Below are 13,077 nucleotides of genomic sequence, written 5' to 3'. Positions count from 1 at the left end.
GATGGAATGGGCATCTCAGGCAACGTGGTCCTAGTGACAAGGTATTTGGGGGATGAGACAGATACAGGGCCGCCCTCCTGTACCTCCACGGGTCTTTTCACGTGACTCTGGCTGGGAAGAGGGCAGGGCAGGCATGGGGCTGGGTATGGGTCCGGGCAGCCAGCGACCACAGGGAGGGCACTGCAACCAGGCACAGGCTGGGAACCCGCGCAGAATCCGGCAAATCAATCAATCCTCCGAGCATCTTTACTACTGAGGCCAGCCCGGGACCACACGCTGGCCTCTTGCCCGTTTGCTTCTGCTTTTTTGTTTTCTTTTCTTTGCTTTCCCTTTCCTTCCTTCCCCTTTCCTTGACAGGGTCTAGCTGTGTCGCCGAGGCTGGGGCTCAGTGGCCCTCTCGGCTCACTGCAGCCTCGGCCTCCCAAGCTCCTGCGCTCCTCTCGCCTCACCCGAGCAGCTGGGACCACAGGTGTAGCCACCACGCCGGCCTCGGCATCTGTGTCCTGCGCAGTCCCCTGCGGGAGTGGGGTCAGAGACTGCGGCCAGGCCTCTTGGTTCCAGGTAGCACAGCAGGGCCCTGCCGGGCGCGCCCCCTGGGGCAATCTCCCATGCTCTCGGGCAAAGAGCAGCAGCCATGGGCCTGGCCATGCTCTGAGGACGGAGAGGGGAGCCCAAGCCCAGCCGCCGTCATTCGCAGTGTCCCGTGGGAATTGTTCCAAGTTCACCTTCCGAAGACAAGGAACGGTCTCTGCACATGTACGTGAGGGGGCCAGGAAGAGGCCGGGCCACCCGTGGGGCAGCTGCATGCCTTCCTCGGTCTGCGGGTCCCTCCCCGCGGATCCCTCCAGGGTGCTTGTGGCAGCCACTTTCTTTTCCTGGCTGTGTCCGCAGGTTGGCCTCCAACTCTGGTCTTAAGCTGTCCTCCTGCCTCAGCTTCCCAAAGCACATGGATTCCAGGCATGAGCCACAGTGCCAGAGCTGGAGCCTGTATTTTAATTTATGAATTAGTCTGAGACTCTGGGAGAGTTTCTTCATCCTGTATCTCCCAGTGTCCTAAACGACCCATGACTGAGTCCTGTCTATCCTTTCTCCAGTATGAATTCCAAAAGGCTTCTCTCCATTTCCACAACCACCAAACCACTGGGCCCTGAGGGGGTGCACTATGGGCAGGGAGGGGCAGCCAGAGACCAGCTCGCACCTCTGTGGCATCATCCCAGGGGGTCCCACAAGCTTCCCCTGTTGCTGCCAAGTGGCAGAAAATCCAGAAGGCCTCCCAAGCACAGCCCTGGTTGGGGCTGTGGTCCTCTCCTGTCGGGCGAGGACAAATGAGGTCATGGAGAGGTCAAGATGTCACACATGGGATTAAGGTCACAGAAGGGTGAAGTCAGTCTCCTGGTTGGGAATCAGGGGCTCCCTGGGGGAGTCTGTTTGCCTTGAAGAGACAGTGTCCATTCCAACAGGGGTCACTCACTGCACCTCTTTTGGCTCCTTTTGAGCCAGTGTCCCTGTGACACAAAGAACAAGAAAGAGCCAGTCACGGCAGGGGAAAGACAGGATTCAGGAGTGCAGAGGCCAGGTCCCAAGTCCACAGCAGCCTCGAGTTCCTACACAGGAGGGGCAGGCCTGAGGAAATCTGGGGACATTGGAGCTCTGGAAGTGTGGGGAGGAAGCACTGGAGGCATGAGGACAAATGGGGACCCTGAGGACTTGGCGTGTTACACTGGAAGTCAAGGGAGGGAACAGTGGGGTTCAGGATTTAGTGGAGGAACAGAAGCAGTGCTCACGGGGAGGCCAGGGAGTCTCCAGGACCAATGGGGTGGATGCTCCTGGGGTACCCTAGGGAAGGACCTGGCTCAACTGGGCCCTCCTCCCCCCAAACTCCAGAGCATCTGCTCCCTCACCCACAGCTGAGTTTTAACCCCATCCTCCCACTCCCCACCCCTCCCCCCACCCTCCAGGACCAGGCCCTGTACTCACCTCTCCCTTTCTGTTCAGGGGAGCCCTGAGGGCCAGGAAGACCCTGATCCCCATTCTCTCCTGCTCCCCCAGGGGGTCCAATCAGTCCAGTGAGACCTGAGCGGCCCCTAGAGAAGGGAGCAGGTGGTCGGGGAACACAGGAGGAGTCACATGGATGGGGGAGAAAGGCCAAGACACAGAGAATGCCCTGGGCACAGGGTCTGTGGGTGGCCCTCACTGAGCAGGGACCCCGGGGGTCCCTGGCGGCTGGCGGCCTGGAGCAGAGCAGGCCCCTCAGAGTCCCACAGGCTTCAGGGCTGAGGGTGATAGGAGACACACCTGGCCATGTGTCTATCACTCACCTCTTCCTCGGCTCCAGCATCGCTCCCAAAGCCAGGAAGCCCTGGGGGTCCCTTTGGGGAGACAGGAAGTCCCTCTCTCCAGAGAGAGGCGGTAACTCGGTTCTCCCATCGCCTCCCACTTCCTGCAGGGCCTTAGCTGGCTGCCTCAGGGCGCCCACCCTCACCCCTCACCAGCCCCATCCCAGTCACTCACCACAGGACTGGAAGGCCCAGCCTGGCCTGTGGCTCCAGGTCCACCTTGCTGACCCTGCAGATTTGAGGGGACCCCAGGGATGAGGAGGAGCACCCCACATTGCACTCTTCTCCAGACTTTTCACCCTCCTCCCCAAGCCCAGCCTTCGCCTGCAGTGACTCACACTGGACCCCAGAGCCCCTCAGACCATCAGCACCAGCTGGGCCTGTGGGACCCAAGGCACCCACAGCACCTGGAGGCCCTGAAATGCACACAAGGAACATGTCCTGAAAGGCAGCAGAGGGGATGTGAATTGGAGCAGGGGTTCAAAGTGGAAGGGGTGAGGCAGGGAGGAGGGCCCGAAGCCTGGGAGCCCCAGAGCAGCAATAACTATAGGAAACCCTGTCCCCAGGAGGGGTCAACATGGGATACATGGATGGGGGTGGGTAGACATCTGGAGACGAGGCACCCGAGGGGCAGGAAGGCAGAGGGGAGGCTCCAGCACCCAGGGGCAGCCTCTCTTTCACCTGGGCTTTACTCCTCATTGGCTCTGGGGACCAGGCATGCCAGCGGGACCCTGCAAATGGGACGGGAAGGGAGAGAACACGAGGCCTAGGCAGCCAGGCGCCAGTCTTCCCCTTTCTGCGCTACACACACACACACACACACACACACACACTGCACACATGCACATACTATAGACACATTGCACACACATGGCACACACACACAGATGCAGAGGTCCTGTTGTGAAAATGCAGAGGCATCTGTGCATTTGGGGAAGAGCCAGTCGCCCACACCCCACCTGGTGGCCCAGGTTAACCTCTGGCCCAGCAGAAAAGCTGGCCCGTCCCTCCACCAGTGTCCATTGATTGGTCAGTAAACATGACCACCGCTGTTGAGAACATGTTCACCAAACCTCAGGAACAACATACCCAGGAGGTCACAGACTCATAAACCCATGTGCTCATGCCCCCCTGCCCAACGCACACATCAGGGACAGCACAGATAGCAGGCATCTCCCTGCCCGCCCCACCAGCCATTGCCCAATCTCTACCACATGGCCCAGGGACTGCCTCCCAGGGTCCCAGAGCCCACCTCACTCACCCACTTGACTAGTGGCCCAGGGGGTCTGTTCTCCCCAGTGGGACCAGGGAATGCCTAGGAAGAGAAGAACTGGGATGGGTGTGTGTTTGGCCTCCAGCCAAGGGACCTCTCAGGAGTGGGTATAGAAGAGGGCTAAGGGGTTGAAGGCTGGGGCTCAGTGGGGGTGGTGGGGTCACTGGTCATTCACAGATTGTCCTGGTTCGCCATCCTTGCCACAGTCACCCTTAGCACTGTCCTGGCCCTGCAGGGGTGAAGCAAGGCCAGAGGAGGCCTCAACCTGGCTGGCATCACCCCTAAAACTGCCAATCCTCCCATCCCCCTGCCTGTCCTGCCATATCTCCAGCTTCCCAGTACCCAAGCCCATTAGCCACATGGAGGCTCCTCATAGAAGCCCCACCCTCTTTTCCCCTTCCCCCTCCCTAAGACACCCGAGTCACCTTCTCCAGGGAGGTCAGGGTCTCCGGGAAAATCAAGACCCTGATCCAAAGAGAGAACAAGGATCAAGGTCACAGCCCCATAAGCCCGCTCAACACAGACTACCACAGGCACATGCCACCCTCTCCCTCTGTACAGACAGTGCCTGCCGCCTTGCCGGATCTGTCCCACAGACCCTGGCTGATGGATGAAATGAGTACTCAGACACAGGCATGCAGTGTAAGGCAGCTAGGTGACTGCCTGGCCCCAGTGGCCAGAGAGCAGCTGTGAGAAGCTGGAGCTGCTTGCTTTTATTCAGTGCAGGCACAATGGTGAAAACCTGGAGCCAACACAACCTGTAGATAATTAACATTTATTGTTCCCCTTTCAGGGAACGTCAGGCACACGGATGATCAAAGGTCAGTTCCTGGTTGATGTAAGTGAACAATCTTGTTTAAGAAAAATTCCCCCACACTCCCTTGTAGCTACTCCTTGCCTTCTACCTCAGGGTTATAGAACAGCTGCCTTCAGCTATTCTCCTCCTGGGGCTCTGTAGAAACTTCCGACCTTTCAGAAGGTTTGTGTCCTTTCCCTGTAGTTTTTCCCACCAGTCTGACCAATCCCCCACACCGCCTCCCTAGGAAGAGGGTCTCTTTTATCGGAGTGTGATGAGATTCCTGAGGGGTTATTAGACCCTGTTTCGTGAAGGAATAGAAGGTGGAGAATTGTTAGGGCTATAATGATGAAAGGTAAGATGAAATGGAAGGTGAAGAATCGTGTAAGAGTGGCTTTGTCAACTGAAAATCACCTCAGATTCATTGGGCAAGGTCAGTCCCGACATATGGAGTAGCTGATATTAGGTTTGTGGTTACTGTGGCGCCTCAGAGTGATATTTGGCCTCATGGAAGCACATAGCCTATAAACGCTGTTGCTGTGGTTGTAAGCAAGAGAATAATGCCAGTGTTTCAGGTTTCCAAATATGTGAATGAGCCATAATATAAGCCTCGGCCGACATGTAGGAAGAGGCAGATGAAGAATGTTGAAGTACCGTTAGCGTGAAAAAAGCGGGTAATTCAGCTGTAGTTCACATCTCGGTTAATATAGGCGACTGAAGAGAAAGAAATTGAGGTATCTGGTGTGTAATGTATGGCCAGATGTAACCCCGTGATGATCTGAAGGATTAAGCAGGTGCCAAGAAGTCAGCCCAAGTTTCATCATATGGAGATATAAGATGGAGTGGGGAGGTCGATGAGTGAATAATAAATGATTTTTATTAGTGGATTTGTTTTACGTATTATGGTCATTAGTGTTCTTATAGTTGAAATATGAAAATGGTTTTTCTTATCATTAGTCATGGTTATAATCCATGTGGGAATAATGACATATGCTTTTTTCTGATTAAGTGTTCTTTTGGTTATGGGATTTGTAGGTTTTTCTTCTAAACCTCCAATTTATGGGGTCTTAGGGTTAATTATTAGTGGTGCTGTGGGTTGCGTTATTGTACTAAATTATGGTGGGGCTTTTATGGGATTAATAGTCTTTTTGATTTACTTGTAGGGGATGATGGTTGTTTTTGGCTATACTGCGGCGATGGCTATTAAGGAATATCCAGAGGAGTGAGGATCAAGCATTGTGGTTTTAGGAACGTTATTATTGGGTTTAGCAGTAGAATTGGTGTTAAGTTGATGAGTAACTGAGTATGATGGACTGGTGATTGTAGTTAATTTTAATAGTATGGGAAGTTGAATAATTTTTGAGGGTGAGGGGCCAGGGTTGGTTCGTGAAGATTCTGTGGGTGCGGGTGCTTTCTATAATTATGAGTGTTGATTGGTGGTGGTTGCTGGTTGAAAATTGTTGGCTGGTGTTGATGTTATAATTGAAATTACTCAGGGCAACAGATTAAATACTTAAGAGTAAAGTCAAAAAGGATGGAATAAAAAAAGAGGAAATAAGATTTAAATAGGCCTTTTTGAGTACTTATAGTAACGGAGGCTGTGATTTGGGTTTGTGAAGTTGTTTTTGGTATGGACTTTTCTAGTCAAATTAGATCTAATAGAAGTGATGCCAGGTTTTGGCTTGTAGATAGGCTTGAGTGAGGGGTTATACAGTGAATTGTGATTGAGTAAAATCCTAATATGTTAGAAAAGTTGAATATTTGTAATGGGTGTTTTATTGTAAGATTATTAGTTATAGAACTCAGTTCTATAGCCAGTAAAAGCCCTAGGATGTTTATACCTAGGGCTGCAAGTTTTAGATGAGGTGCTATTGTTGTTTGTGGGGATGAAGCAGGGGCAATGCTATTGGTGAGGAGAAACCCAGCGAAGATGCTGTCAACTATAAGGTGTTTAATTGGATTTATTAGGGAAGGAATATTTTCATTAATGTTGATTAGGGTTGGGAAGTGGGGTTGTCCTATTAGGGCGAAGAAGATAATCTGGATACTATAGACGCTTGTTAGGGAAGTGGCAATGAAAATAATAAGAGAGGGCTCAGGCGTTGGTATATGACGTGTTCGCGGTTTCGATGATGAGATCTTTAGAGTAAAAGCCTGTGAGGAAGGGCATACCCATAAGTGCTAGGCTGCTAGTAATAAGGGAGGAGAAAGTAAGGGGTAAAGTCTTAAACAGTCCTTCTGTTTTTCAGATGTCTTGTTCATCGTTGAGGCTGTGGATGATGGATCCTGAACACATAAATAATATAACTTTGAAAAAGGCGTGGGTGCAGATGTGTAGGAATGCTAGGTGTGGTTGATTAATGCCAATTGTGGTTATTCTAAGGCCTAGTTGACTTGAGGTGGAGAGTGCTACGATTTTTTCAATATCATTTTGTGTTAAAGCACAGATTGCTGTAAAAAAGTGGTAATAGCCCCTAGACATAGTGTAAGGGTTTGGATTAACACATTATTTTCTATTAAGGAGTAGAAACGAAGAAGTAGGAAAACCCCTGCCACAGCTATATTACTAGAGTGGAGTAGGGCTGAGACAGGGGCTGGGCCTTCCATGGCGGAAGGAAGTCAGGAGTGGAGGCCAAGTTGGGCTGTTTTTCCTGCTGCTGCTAAGAGAAGGCCAATTAATGGAAGAAGATCGAGGGTAGGATTTAGGATAAATATTTGTTGAGGCTCTCATGTATTGGAGGATGTGAGGAATCACGCTATAGCTAAAATGAAGCCAATATCGCCAATGCGATTATGTAGGATCGCTTGCAGGGCTGTTGTATTAGCATCTGCTCAGCCATGTCATCAGCCAGTTAGTAGAAAAGACACAATTCCTACGCCTTCTCATCCAACAAAAAGTTGAAAAAGTTGTTGGCGGTAACTAGAATTAATATTGTGGTGTGGAAAATAAGTAAATATTTGAAAAACTGATCAAAATTAGGATCTGACTTTATATATCATATTGAGAATTCTATAATCAGGTGACAAATAGTGCTACTGGAATAAACATTATGGAGAAGTAGTCTAGTGTGAAGCTTAATGAGAGTTTAAAGGTTTGGATTGTTATTCAATATCAGTTTGAGATGATGGGTTATTGGTCTGTATATATAAACATTGTTGTGGGAATGAGGCTAATGGTGAAGGTGCATGCGATAGCTATTTTTATGTAATATGGGTACGAGTTCTTCTTGTAAGGGTTTATGAAGGTAATAATAATTGGTAAGGTTAAGGAGATTAAGGTTATTATGGTAATACGTGATTATTACTTTTATTTGGAGTTGCACCAATATTTTTGGTTCCTAGGACCAACAGATAGCTCTTATCCTCTAAAAGTTGAGAAAGCCATGTTGTCAGGCATGGGGGCATGAGTCAGCAGTTCTTGCACACTTTCTTGGTAAATAAGAAGCAGCAGACTTCTATTATTAGATCCACAATCTAACATTTTGATTAAACTGTATTTGTAGGGTATAGACTGTATAATAATTTTAGGGTTTAGAGATAATAGGAGAATAGGTGAAAGGTGTATAAATATTAATATATTTTCTCATGTAAAGGAGGGCTTAATACTGTTAATATAACAAGTAAGTGTTCATCATTGTGTTGTGACAAGTATGTGATGGAAATAAAGGGCAGTGATTAATATATTACATCCTATAAGCATAATGGTAATATTTGATCAGGAGAAAGAAGCCACTATTACGAGGAGTTCTCCTATTAGATTAGTGGAGGGGGGTAAGGCAGGGTTAGTAAGATTTGCTATAAGCCATCAAAAGGCTATTAGTGGAAATAATGTTTGAAGCCCTCGAGAGAGTAATATGATTCGGCTGTGGATTCGCTTGTAGTTTGAATTTGCTAGGCAGAAAAGTAGGGACGAAGTAAGTCCGTGGGCAATTACGAGGATAATTAAACCGGTAAAGCTTCAGGGGGTTTGAATAAGGATAGCCATAATAACAAGTGCCATATGGCTTATGGAGGAATATGCAATAAGTGACTTAAGCTCAGTTTGTCATAGACAGATAGAGCTTGTCATAACTATACCTCATAAGGATAACATGAGGAAGGGAAAGACTATATATTCTGTCAGGGGGCTGAGGATAAGGGTTAAGTTGTGTTATGCCATAGCCGCCTAGTTTTTAGGAGTCCTGCTGCAAGTACCATTGAGCCAGCAATACGGATTTCTACATGGGCTTTAGGAAGTCATAGGTGAAGTCCGTATAGGGGTATTTTTACCATAAAAACCATTATACACACCATATAAAGTTGTTGGATCAGGAAATCAATAGTTCTTGGGTATTAAAAAATGTTATTATTATTATGCTCAGTGAGCCTAGGATATTTTGGGTGTAAGTAAGTATAATAAGTAGGGGGAGAGATCCTACTAGTTTGTAAGGTAAGAAATATGTGCTTGCATTGAGGCATTCTGGTTGGTTGCCCCAGCGGGTAATAATAATTAAGGTGGGGATAAGTGTAGCTTCAAAGAGAATATAAAATATAATTAGTTCCGTGGCTGTAAATGCCATAATTAGAAAAACTTGTAGGGAGATCAATATGGAAATATAGAGCTTTTTCTGTGGGAGGGATTCACTGGAGAGGTGATACTGGCTTGCTATAATTATAAGAGGTAATGGCCAGGCTGTTAAGATTAGAAGGGGTGATGTTAGGGGATCAGAGGAGAAAAGTTGATGAGAAGTTGAATAGATTGTCGTTGAATTGATTAAAGAATAATAGGGAAATAAAGCTGATAATTAGGCTGTGAGTGGTTATATTGATCCAGAGTATAGGATTATCAGAGAGTCATGTTATTGGTAGCAGTATAATTGTTGGAATGATAATTTTTACCGTCGAAGTAAATTTAGGTTATGCACATAGTTTAAGCCATATGTGTTGGAATTTGAAACTAGTAACGCAAGGCCCACAGCGGCTTCGCAGGCAGCAGATACTAGTAGGGTGATGGGTACTACGGTTGCTAGGTTAAAATGTATATTTAAAGTTAAAACGGTATTTATGATGAATAATGATAATATTATTCCTTGTAGGCATAGTAGGGATGATATTAGGTGGGATGGATAGATTAATACCCCCAGAAGTGACATGGTGTATGTGAATATAATATTTATGTAAATAGAGGGCATTTGGTAAACATGTTCTATCATAACTAATGAGTCAAAATCATTTATTTTGGCTTAAACTACTTACCAATTCAGTTCAGTCTAATCCTTTTTGAGTTCATTCATAAGTTAACCCTAGGATTAAAATGATAACTAGCATAAAGGATGTACTAAGTATTAGTGTCAGGTTGTTTGAAGGGCTCATGGTAAGGGTAGTAGTAGGGCAATTTCTAAGTCAAATAGGAGGAATGTGATGGCTACTAGAAATAATTTTGTGGAGAAAGGAATGAGGGCAGAGGATAACGAGTCAAATCCGCATTTGTAGGGGCTGGATTTTTCTGTATAAATATTAAGTTGTGGGAGCCAGAATGTAATAGCTGTAAGTGACAGGGCTAGTAGGGTGTTGATTACTAGGGCTAATGTTAGGTTAATTACTCTTTTTCAGATACTATCGAAACTAATTGATTGGAAGTCAATGGTACTGTTTATACTAAAAGAGTAAGACCCTCATCAGTAGATAGAAATATACAGTGTAGTCATACTACATCTACATAGTGTCAATATCAGGTGGTGGCTTCAAAGCCAAAATGATGGCTAGATGTAAAGTGGTATTTTAATTGGCGGAGTAAGGAATGTTGATCCAAAAATGATGTGAAGTCCATAAAAGCCTGTAGCTATACAAAATGTTGAGCCATAAATTCCATCAGAAAAAGCAAAGGGAGCCTCTAAGTATTCTGAGACTTGTAGGAGGGTGAAGCAAATGCCTAAGATAATTGTGAAAAGTAGTGCTTGAATTACTTGTTTTTGATTATTTTCTATTATGCTGTGATGGGCTCAAGTAATTGAAACCCCTGATGCAAGTAATACAGATGTGTTCAGGAGGGGTACTTCCAGGGGGTCGAGGGGAGAAATGTGTGTTGGAGATCAGTGTCCTCCTAATTCTGGAGTTGGGGCTAGACTAGAATGGTAGAATGCTCAAAAGAATCCAGCAAAGAAAAATACTTCTGAGATAATAAATAAGACTATTCCACATCGGAGGCCTTTTTGAACAGTTGTTGTATTATGGCCTGGAAATGTACTTTCTCGGATAATGTCACATCACCATTGATATATAGTCAGTGTATTGGTTAGTAGGCCTAGGGTTAAAAGAGTAATAGAGTTAAAGTGAAATCATATAGCTAGGGCGGATGTTATTAGGAGAGCTGAGAGAGCCCCTGTTAATGGTCAAGGGCTGGGTTTGACTAAATGATAGGTGTGTGTTTGGTGGGTCATTATGTATTGTCATATAAATAAAGGCTTATTAAAAGCGTAAAGACATAAGCTTGGATAAGGGCCACAGCAGATTGGAGCATGGTTAATAGAATTAGAATAAAAAGGTGATTGAAGCTGTGGGAAGGTTAGTAGTTGATAATACTAGTGTGGCTCCTCCAATTAAGCGCATGAGTAAGTGACTGGCTGTAATGTTGGCTGTTAGACGTACAGCTAGTGCTGTTGGTTGAATAAATAGACTAATGGTTTCGGTGAATACTGGTATAGGAATAAGTGGTATGCATGTGCCTTGTAGTAGGAAGTGAGCTAAGGAGTTTTTAGTTTTAAAGCAGAAGCCTATGATTACTGTGCCTGCTCATAAGGGGATTGCTGTAGCTAGATTTATTGATGGTTGGGTAGTTGGCGTAAATGAGTCTGGTAGGAGTCCAAGGAGATTGGTTAAGGCAATAAAGAGAATTAGAGATATCAGTATAAGGGATCGGGCTTGTCCTTTAATGTTACGTATAATTATTTGTTTTAGGATAAGTTGAACTAGTCATTGTTGAATAGAAATTAATCAGTTATTGACTAGATAGTTGGAGGTTGGAAGGAGTGTGGAGGGGAACAAGATGATTAGTGCTGCTGTGGGTAACCCTAGGATTGTTGGGGCGATAAATGAGGTGAACAGATTTTTGTTCATTTTAGTTCTCAAGGGTTGTTATGTTTTTGTACTTTAACTGTTTTTGGTGAAGGGGGTGTATGGTAGATGAAATTTGAAATTTTTAATTGAATAATGGAAAATAAAGTTACGATTATTGATACAATAATAGGTCATGTGGAAGTATCTAGCTGAGGCATTCACTCTAGAGAGGTATGATTTCTCTCGATCTTTAACTTAAAAGGTTAACACTGGGGTAACTTTACAGTGATATTATGGTGTGGATATAGATCAAGTTTCAAAAGTTTTTAATGGAACTAGTTCTAGAACAATAGGTATAAAACCATGATTAGATCCACAGATTTCTGAGCATTGTCTGTAGTTGAAGCCTGGTCGTGTAGTGGTTAAGGTAAATTGGTTTAAGCGTCCAGGGACTGCATCTGTTTTTAAACCTAATGAGGGAATAGTTCATGAGTGCAGGACATCTTCAGATGAGGTTAACATGCGGATGGGAATTTCTATTGGGAGGATTGTTCGGTTATCGACTTCAAGGAGTCGGAGTTCTTTTGGTTTTAGGTCTGCTGTTGGAAGCATATAAGAATAGAAGCTTAACTCTTCATAATCTGTACACTAGTAGCTTCAATACCATTGATGTCCGATTGTTTTAACGGTGAGAGAAGGCTTATTGACTTCATCTGTTGTATATTACATATGTAGGGATGGGAGGGCAGTTAAGATTAAGATGCTAGCAGGCAAGATCATTCAGACAGTCTCTATTTCTTGGGCATCTGTGGTGCTATTGTTAGTCAATTTTATTGTGAGTATTAGAGAAATAACGTATAGAACCAGGGAACTAATTAGGAAAACAATTACAAGGGTGTGGTCATGGAAGGTAAGTAGTTATTCTGTAATAGGAAATGAAGCATCTTGAAGATCTAATTGAACTGTATGGGCCATTAAGATATATACGGCTTAACCTATAACTTAACTTTGACAAAGTTATGAAATAATTTCACTAATATCTTATTGAGAAGGTCACAGAGGTTATGGGATTGGCTTGAAACCAGTCTGTGGGGGGTTCGATTCCCTCCTTTTTCACTTAGGTCTTCATGTAGGTTGGTTCTTCGAATGTGTGATGGGTTGGTGGACAGCCATATAGTCATTCTAAGTGGGTAGATGGTTGCTCAACTATTAGAACTTTTCATTTTGAAGTGAAGGCTTCTCAGACCATGAAAATTATTAGTATTACTGCTGTTAGGGGAATAAATGAGCCTAGGATGAAATAATATTTCATGCGGTGTACACGTCAGGATAACTGGAGTAACGTCAAGGCATACCAGATAGGCCGAGGAAGTGCTGTGGGAAAAAAGTTAAATTCACACTTACAAATATAATAGCAAAGTGAGTTTTAGCATAGATTTGATTGAGTATAACCTGAAAATAGAGGGAATCAGTGAACAAAGCCTCCCATAATGGCAAATATGGCTCCTTTTGATAAGACATAATGGAAATGGGCTACAACAAAATATCTATCATGTAGTACAATATCCAGTGATGAATTGGCTAGTATGATGCCGGTTAGGCCTCCTGTTGTAAAAAGGAAAATAAATCCCAGGGCT

General features: G+C 45.3%; 1 pseudogene; it reads right to left on the bottom strand.

The window, feature by feature from the left end:
- Nucleotides 1-10,823: 10,823 nt before the first annotated feature.
- Nucleotides 10,824-11,500, bottom strand: LOC117979361 (ATP synthase subunit a-like; annotated as a pseudogene).
- Nucleotides 11,501-13,077: the final 1,577 nt, after the last annotated feature.

Source organism: Pan paniscus, chromosome 13, assembly GCF_029289425.2.
Source record: "Pan paniscus chromosome 13, NHGRI_mPanPan1-v2.0_pri, whole genome shotgun sequence".
NCBI lineage: Eukaryota > Metazoa > Chordata > Mammalia > Primates > Hominidae > Pan > Pan paniscus.
Note: the sequence above shows the minus strand (reverse complement) of the source record. Positions and strands in the feature narration are given on the sequence as shown.